Genomic DNA, 10,060 nt, shown 5'->3' on the forward strand with positions numbered 1-10,060 from the left:
TCTTTTCTTCAGATTAACCTTTGTGGGTAGAGCATTGGAACAAACTTTCCAAAGAAAGCATTTGATTTTATTTGGAACGTGGAGCTTCCAAATACTCTTCCAGAAAGCCAACTGATGTGATGAGTCCGAACTTGATGCAGCACTAGAATTGGCTTCCTGACAGAACATCTGGTACCCTGCCCTCACCGTATACTCCCCATTATGACTATCTGGCCAGATTAAGCGGTCTCTCTGATCTGTCCAGCACAACGGTATCGCTTTGATTCGACTTGCTTCAAAGCTCAAAAAATGCTGGTGTAACATGTTAATGTTCCAAGTGCTCGTGTTTGGGTTTATGAGTGCAGCAACCTGAGCACCTTCTAATCCTGGAGCGTGTGGAGAAACAACCTTGGTAGACCCCTTCTCTGGCAACCAATTATCTTTGTATATATCAATACTCTTCCCATCTCCTATTCTCCACCTCATGCCCATCAAAATCACCTTCCTCGTCTTAAGAATACTTCGCCACACATAAGACCCATTGGCTGCTAAAGCTTCAAAAATGGACAGTTTAGGAAAGTATTTCGCTTTGAAGACCCGATAAAACAGCGAGGATTGGTCCTTCAAAAGTCTCCACACTTGTTTTGCCAACATAGCATCGTTGAATTTTTCCAAGTCCTTGAAACCAAGCCCCCCATCTGATTTGGGCCGGCAAAGAACCTCCCACTTTTTCCAATGAATTTTTCGCTGTTCACCCTTTTGCCCCCAAAAGAATTTGTGAATTAAAGCCTCAATTTCATGGCAAAGACCCACCGGTAATTTGAAGCAACTCATTGCAAAAGTAGGAATCGCTTGCACCACGGCTTTGAGTAGGATCTCTCTACCCGCTTGGGACAATAGCTTTTCTTTCCACCCTTGAAGTTTGCTCCACACTCTCTCTTTAATGTAATTTAGACTTGCTTTCCTCTTCCTTCCCACCACTGCCGGCAAGCCAAGGTACTTTTCATACTCTTTCACTTCTGGTACTTGTAAAAAAACTGAGATTGAGGCCTTTGTGTCTTCACTCACTGCCTTACTAAAAAAGATGGTTGTCTTCTCCCGATTTAGCTTTTGACCTGATGCTTGTTCATACAAAGACAGGATGTCTTTGATTGCTTGCAAATCTACCATAGATGCTCTACAAAATAAGAGGGTGTCATCTGCAAAAAATAAATGTGAGATTTTTGGTCCCCTTTTGCATAATGAAAAACCCCGTATTGTGTCATTGGAGGCTGCTTGTTGCAACATCCTATTCAAACCTTCTGAACACAACAAAAAAAGGTATGGAGACAAAGGGTCCCCTTGTCTTAGGCCCTTAGATGGCCTAATATCTCCCTTAGGCTCTCCATTAACCAAAATTGAATAGGATACCGTGGTAATACACTCAAGAACAAGAGACACCCACCTATCACAAAATCCCAATTTCTCCATAATCTTCCCCAAAAAGTTCCACTCCACCCGGTCATACGCTTTACTCATATCTAACTTCATAGCCATAAAACCCACCTTCTTGGATTTTTGATTTTTCATATGGTGTAAGGTCTCAAAAGCAACCAAAATATTATTAGAGATTGCTTTACAAGACTGAAAGGAACTTTGAGATTCTAAAATAATACTTGGTAAAATATTCTTAAGTCTATTCGCTAAAACTTTAGAAATAAGCTTGTAAAGAATATTACAAAGTGCAATTGGGCGATATTCAGAAACTCTTACCGGGCTTTTAACCTTTGGGATGAGGGTAATAAAAGTATGATTTATTGAAGGTGGGACTGAACCTGTGTTGAGGCAAGTGAGAACAGCTTCAGCCACTTCATCTCCAATGACCGGCCAAAATTGTTGGAAAAACAGTGGAGGCATCCCATCAGGTCCTGGAGATTTCAGAGGGTCCATCTATTTTAAGGCAATGTCAACTTTGGCTCTCTCAAAAGGAGCTACCAGCACATGGTTCATCTCCTCTGTTACCACCCGTGGAGTAGCTTCAAGGGCTTCCTCAATCCGATTTGGAGCAAATGAAGCAAATAAATTTGGTAAAAATCCACCAAAATATTTGCTATACCATTCTTATCCACGCACCTCTCACCCATATTATTTTCCAACTCTTCAATTATGTTGCGACGATACCTGTAAGTGGCTCTACTATGGAAATAATGGGTATTTCTGTCACCTTCATGCAGCCACAATGCTCTAGATCTTTGTTTCCACATCCTTTCTTCTTTTGATAACAAATCATTGATTTCTCTTTTCAGCCTTGTCACTCGGTTTATAGACCTCCCTCTTATCACCTCATCTTCCGCCTTTCTTAACAACTCTTTTTTTTCCTTCAATGATCTGGTAATATTCCCAATTGCAATTCGACTCCACCATTTTAGTTGTTTTTGACAATGGCTTATCTTTCCTTCCACTCTTTTCATTGCTTGACAGGGTGCATTGAGAAGCCAAGCCGATTCTACTATATCCCTACATCCCTCTTCCTCCAACCACATATGCTCAAAACGCCACGGCTTTTGTCGAAGTTTAGGAATACCATTGAGGCAGATAAGAATTGGTTTATGATTAGACGAACCACACTCCAAGTGAATTACCTTGGTTGCAGGAAATTTATCTAACCATTCCATTGTAGCAACCGCCCTATCCAGCCTCTCCCAAATTGTAAACCCATCCGGATGGCCATTACACCATGTAAATTCCCCCCCTCCCCCCCCGTAAAGCCAAGGTCCTTGAATCCACATTCATCCAACACATCTCTAAAATCTTCCATCTGTCTAGTTGGTCTTTGCCTCCCTCCAAGCTTCTCATGACTCCGTGTAATCTCGTTAAAGTCATCTGCACAAGGCCATGGAATTGAATTTCTGCCCCTTAGTCTTCTTAGGCAAGCCCACGATAGGTGGTGATTATTAGTCTCCGATTCCCCATAAAACCCTGTGAATCTCCACTCATCCTCCTTACCCTTTTTCAAAACCCCATCAATGTGGTTAGGGGAAAAGGTACCTAGAGAAAAATCCACTTCCTTTCTCCAAAAAATTACTATTCCCCCCCCCCCCTCTCGTATCTTTACACACTTCAATCATACCACCAAAATTCAGTCTGACTCGAATATCTTCTAGCCTAGCCTTATCCAGCCATGTTTCGGCTAAGAACACAACTGAGGGATCTTGTGCCCAGATAATATCCCCAAGCTCATGCTTTATCGATTGGTTCCCAAGCCCTCGACAGTTCCTACACCCGTTCCCCGCCGGTTTTTGTATCTCAGTTGCCGAAATATTGGGCTTTTGACCACACTTCTTCCTAGCCTCATAGAATCCAGGAACCACCACCACAGGTTTCTGCCTCACTTGTGTTGGTGCAGCCCGAATCCATGGTCCATACTCCCTCTCCCTACTATCCAATGTTCCACCACTTTCAATCCACTTCTCACAGTCCCTATCAGAATGGTCCAGACATCCACACCAGTAGCAAATATTGGGAAGTCGTTCATATTTGAATGACACCCAACATTCTTCGCCATCCTCCAACGCTAACACTCGACCCCGGCATAGAGGCAACGAAAGCAATACAAGCATTTGAAAAGTATATATATACAGTCTTATTATACAATTTAGTACGTCGATTAGAATATTTCAATCTATTTTAAAAAAACTTGTATTAAAACTTTTAGTTTCGAAATTAGATCTAAATCATTAATATCATAATAAATATCCATTTGGAAAAACATTCAACATTAAGACAATATTTATATCAAACTATGATTAAAATTTTTAAATAAAATTAAATATTTGATATCTCTAAATAAATTTAATTATAAATTTATTTAATAGAGTTGTACATTTATTTTTTTCTCAAAAAATAATTTTTTTTAACAATTGAAATATTATATGATAAGAAAATAAAAAAAATAAAAAAGATAAATATATATAGTATATAGAATTATGGATGTGGATGGTGGACCACCTCCATATATAAAGAAACGAAGAAATTAAAAAGCAAACTTTTATATATATTTATAAAAAAAAGTTAGATAAGATAAGTATGTAGTACGTCTTTTTTTTTTTTAGAGAAATAAGTATGTAGTACTTTTTTTTTTTTGAGAAAGTAGTATGTAGTACTTGGGCCCCGTGATTTACTTCTTCTTTTAATTTTCTATAAAACCTACGCTACCTCAAGTTCCCAACCTACAGGCCCACTCCAATTTGTAAATCAATCAGTAAATGACAGAATGAGACTCGTGTCTGAATGTAATAGCCATACTTCCCCTTTCAAGAAAAAAAAAAAAAAAAATGTAATAGCTATACAATAAAGCAGGTAGCTACCAAGTAAAGCACTGAAGCTTTTTTTCTCCCAATAAAATAATGGACTCCACAGAAGACTTTTTCCTCTCATTCTCCTTTCTTTTTGTTTTCCTTTTTAACCAAATAAAGGAAAGTTTCTTTTCTTTTCTTTTCTTTCCTCTTCCATCAATTCATACAAAGCCTAAAACACAATGAGAAATTAAAGCATGAAACAGAGGTTTTAGAGGAATTCCAAACCTGAAGTAGTGGACTCAATTCACCGAAGAAGAAGATCTGAAGCCCATCGAAGAAACTTAACGAAAATCACTTTTCAGTAACGTACAATTTGTTTTTTAGGTTTGAGATTAAATGTTTTGTTTTTTGAAGTTTGTTTTATTTTAGTAACAGAGATTTTCAGCTTACATGAGTAGGAGATTAATGAGTTCTATATTCTAAAGATGTTTTTCCTAGTTTTGCTTTGATAAAGGAAATTACAATACCTTTAGTGACGGCTAATTTTTGGGGTTTTACGATACCTGACTTGCCTATTGAATTCAGCGGCCTAATATATACCCATCCAAATTTTGTTTTCTTACCTTTTTTAAATTTTCCAACCAAATATAGATTTATTCCTGTAGATGATTAATTTATTATTTGTGAAATAATAAGATTCCAGCGAAATAATATATCCCTTATTAATTCATTATAACTTGGAAAATGCTAAAATTATAACTAATTTTATTAGGGAGTTTAAAAGTAGTGTGACAATATATATAATTACTGTTAAATCAACATCATAATAAACGAAATATCAAAATTATATTTTTATTTTATATTTGAAAATTAACGTAAAAATTTGTATAAATTCAATATATAGATAAACAGAGGCTCATCCCCGAGACCATAAGTTTTGTTAAGTAGCATATTATTTTTCTTTTAGACTTCTATCTCAACCAAGATTATATTTATGCTAAAATATTAGTTCATTGAAGGTGTCAATAGCTTAAATGCACACATTAATTATTTATATATAGGCATTATATATATATTAGTTTAAAAAAAAATTATATTAGAATTCAGAAATATCATTTGGGGGACTATGAATATTAGGTTCTGTCAAATGGTAATTGCTCGGGTAATTTTTTATTTAGCTTTCAGCATAAGTGCTCGTTTGGATTCAGCGTTTTCCGCTGAATCTGGGCTGCGTTTTCTGATTTTTTTTTTTTTTCCAGCCGTACTATTTGACCAAGTCAACCGTGAACAGTGCACTCGCGCACTGTTTATGGACCCACAAATTCCACTTTTCAGCAACTTTTTCATTAAAAATGGGTCCCACGGCACTATTCACTCTGTTTGGATTGAGCTTATTTTTGCTGAAACTGAAAACACTGTAGCAAAATATTTTTTAAATGTGTGAATAGTGCCGTGGGATCCATTTTTAATGAAAAAGTTGCTGAAAAGTGGAATTTGTGGGTCCGTGAACAGTGCACGGATGCACTTTTCACTGTGGAAAAGTCAACATTTGCGGCTGAACAGTAGCTGATTACTCCTGAAACGTGAGAAAACAAAAAAAAAAAAAAAAAAAAAGGGACGCGTTTACTGTGTTTACTGTAGTGTGGGTCCCATGCCCAAAACGCAAACGCTGAAACGCAGTAAAATGTCCAAACCAAACGCTCACTTTGTTGAAGCAAGTGACATCTAAGATAGCTAAAGGCCAAATCGGAAACAGCTTAGACAAGTCATGGTGTTCGTTTTAGAATTTCTTGGCTAAAAATTGAGATCTTGTATGACAAATTGACAATAAGACAATGGCAGCGCCACGTTGCCTCTCGGGGTTCATTTAAAAAAAAAATTCCATGTAATTTTTTTTTTACCACCCTAAAATAAAATTTTGAACCCCTTAAAAGAAACCTAACAACAAACAAATTCAACATCGTCCTATGTTTTGATGTAGTACAAGAGCAAAAGTCATAATTTGATGGAACAAGTGACTTCTAGGTAGCCCACACGATGCCACAGTTATAAATCATTCATCACTTGCATCCCTTGTTTGATCTACTACAAGAGAAAATGTCTTTGTTGAAGCAAGTGACATCAAAGATAGCTAAAGGCCAAATCGGAAACAGCTAAGAAAAGTCACGGTGTTCATTTTAGAATTTCTTGGCTAAAAAATGAGATCTTGTATGTCAAATTGACAATAAGACAGTGGCTGCGCCACATTGCCTCCAGGGGTTCATATAAAAAAGAAAAATTTCCATGTAATTTTTTGTTTTTACCACCCTAAAATAAAATTTTGAACCCCTTAAATGAAACCTAACAACAAACAAATTCAACATCGTCCTATGTTTTGATGTAGTACAAGAGCAAAAGTCATAATTTGATGGAACAAGTGACTTCTAGGTAGCCCACATGATGCCACAGTTATAAATCATTCTTCACTTGCGTCCCATGTTTGATCTACTACCAGAGAAAAAGTCTTTGTTGAAGCAAGTGACATCTAAGATAGCTAAAGGCCAAATCGGAAACAGCTTAGACAAGTCATGGTGTTCGTTTTAGAATTTCTTGGCTAAAAATTGAGATCTTGTATGACAAATTGGCAATAAGACAGTGGCAGCGCCACATTGCCTCCCGGGGTTGATATAAAAAAAAAATTCCATGTAATATTTTGTTTTTACCACCCTAAAATAAAATTTTGAAACCCTTAAAAGAAACCTAACAGCAAAGAAATTCAACATCAATCTTTATCTTGGCATTTTAAAAAAGCAAAATTAAAAAAGACAAAACAAACTAATTTGATCTAAAATATAGAAGATAAAAGTGGCAAGTTCATCAGCAAGAATCAGTAATTTTGTTGATCTTAAATATTAGAAAAAGACAATTAAGTGAGTAGTAAAGTGTAAATGGAATGTCTCACCACTACCGAAGTGGCATCAATGTAGAGTTGAAGAAGGAGACTATAGAGTTTGTGATTGGAAAGTTGAGCTTTCTTTTTATTTTTGGGGATAAAAGAAGTTGATCGTTTTTTTTTTTTCTTAATTGGATTTTGATTTTTTTTTTTAAATATTTTCTGGTGTGGAAAAATGTGAGAGTTACAAATCCTATGTTGCAAGTTCTTACGAAAAAAATAAAAAAAATGGTCAAAGGTTTTGCTTTTGTAGTATATATGGATTAAATGGTGTTGGCTGTGATGTGAAAAATAAGAAATGACATGTTTGATGAGTTGTAAAACAATGTTATAGTAAATAAAATAAGTTTTTGATTGTTAAAATAATTTTTTTTCTTTTACATCTATCTGTGAATGATCTAAGATGGCGCATGTCCTTATCCCGAGTAATTCTACTATTATATAAAAAGCCAAAAGTTCTACCAAAACTATCTTACACGATAGACTGTGACTAGTTCTCTGCCACTTTCATATAAGCTCATAATTCTTTTCCACCATTCACAGTCTATTACATGGACAGTTGTTGCAAAAGTTGTAATTTTTTATGTGTTCATAGAATTTTTGCATTATCCTAATTGATCTTTTGGATTTTCTATACTTTATTTCATCATAGGAATTGTACATTTTTAGACCCCTTAAAACACAAGTTATTTAATCTAGTTATTTAGCCAAGTGATTACTTAGGTAAATTATTCAGTTCTAGGTTAATACATTTAAATCATATCATGTAAATAATACGAAAATATAAAGAACACACGATATGATAACCCAAGAAAACTAAACCGGTATAAAACCTGGGGAGGATTTAACCTAGCTATCCTCAAGGTAAAACAGATCCACTATGAAAGAATTGAAGTTTGTACAATAAGGCTTAGACCACTAACATTCTATTGCTACCTCGAGTAGAAAACTTACTACCACGACCACATGACAGCTCCGAGTCCACGGACTACTTCTTTCCTTGATCTATTGTAACCACAAGTTCTCCCACTTGTGACTATGAGACTCCACTCAAAGGTTTTAGACCTTCTTTAAGTTCTTTAAGCAGCAGCTGAAAAGATCATCAAGCTCTTGACCTAAATCTTGATCTCGATAACCCTAAGTGTGTGTATGAAGGTAAACACCTCTAGATCTAACAAAAGATTCAACACAACCATTAAAAGACTTCTAAAACGTAGTTAGGGTTTTTCCTTTTATACGTGAAGTAAAAAACTTAACCCTACACATCAAACGGGCCTGGGCTAAATTGGAAATTCTGCAGAAAATAAATCTACATGTGATTTAATCGATTAAGCCTAATTTTCGATCAATCGAGCCTTGCAAATTTAGTCCAATAATTTCTACAATCATTCAATTCCAATTTTACAAATAAACATACTTTGAGTAAGCCTAAACCTAAACTCTATGTTTTGATCATGGTTTGCCAACACATTACAAAATGAAGTTCTAATACATTAGTTCCTAAAGTCTTAGAACCTAACAAACTCCCCCTTTGGTAATCCATGACAAAACACATCACAAAATATGAAATGCTCAAAGTTAAAAACAGCCCATTCAAATTTAAAATGCCCTGAACATAATTCAACCTAACTATTATCTATCAGTTGCCAATGTAGATAGCAGCTACGACTAAATTAACTTGTAAATTCCTAAAACACTCAACAAACACATAAACGCATGTGTGGAAAATACAAGTAAACCAAAATTAACTTCTTGATTTCACAAAACATAAAATGAAAGAAATATACCATGAATAACCTCATAATATAAATAAATAACCAATATCTCATATGTGAAACAAGAAACTAAATACAAAGCATAATGTCTCCCCCTAACATATACAACCCATATAAAAAAATAAAACCAAAATAAATACATCATAAGCCAAAACAAAATACATCAAGCTCCTAGATATAAACTATATCTCCAATCTCCCCCTATCTCCATATGTATGTACTCTCCCTTTTTGTGACGAATTTCCAAAGGGCAATCATGACTCATCATGGAGGCTGTGGAGTAGAACCTCTAGCATCTGCCAAATCTGCTCTCAAAGCATGAAGCTCGTTGAGCACATCCAACAGAAGCTGTCCATGCGCTGCCTAAATGGTCATGACAATATCCACCACACTCCGAATAGAAGAATCGTTCGATGAAGAAGGTGGGGGATCCATAGCAACAGTAGGGTCAACATACTCCTCAGCAGTAGGATCACTAGATAGAGGCCTAGATGCAACACCTATAGAAGACTCAACTCTAGGGCGTTTAGAGCTAGCTTTCGACTGAGCCGCTCTTTGCCTAAGGAAGGTGGCACCTATAGGAGCCATGATATGGATAGGTTCGGATGCAGGAAAATCCTCTAAACCTAAATCTAAAAGAATCCGATGAATGAAAACTGAAAAGAAAAGACCATGAGATTTTGGACTACTCCTATGAACCTCAACAAGTGATCTAATAAAAAGAGTAGGAAAACTCATAGGGAGCATTGGTGACAAGAGCGTACAAAAACACACATCTCTCAATAGGAATAGTATGAAGATGAGAGATAGGCCATATACTATGACAAGAAATCCTGAAAATGAGAGATAGGCCATATGACAAAATAGGAATAGTATGAAGATGAGAGATAGGCCATATACTATGACAAGAAATCCTGAAAAATAGACAATTGAGCTTAGTAAGCTCATTGGAAGTGACACGAGGATCAATACCCCAACTAGTGGAAGTACTAGTGACAAGAGACATAATGTCATCAAGGAGAGGGATCTTAGTGTATGGGTACACGGGCTACTGTACCAAAGGTACGCCAAGAGCAGAGGCCGCTACCTCAGGAGTA

This window comes from Quercus lobata, chromosome 5 (assembly GCF_001633185.2).
Source record: "Quercus lobata isolate SW786 chromosome 5, ValleyOak3.0 Primary Assembly, whole genome shotgun sequence".
NCBI lineage: Eukaryota > Viridiplantae > Streptophyta > Magnoliopsida > Fagales > Fagaceae > Quercus > Quercus lobata.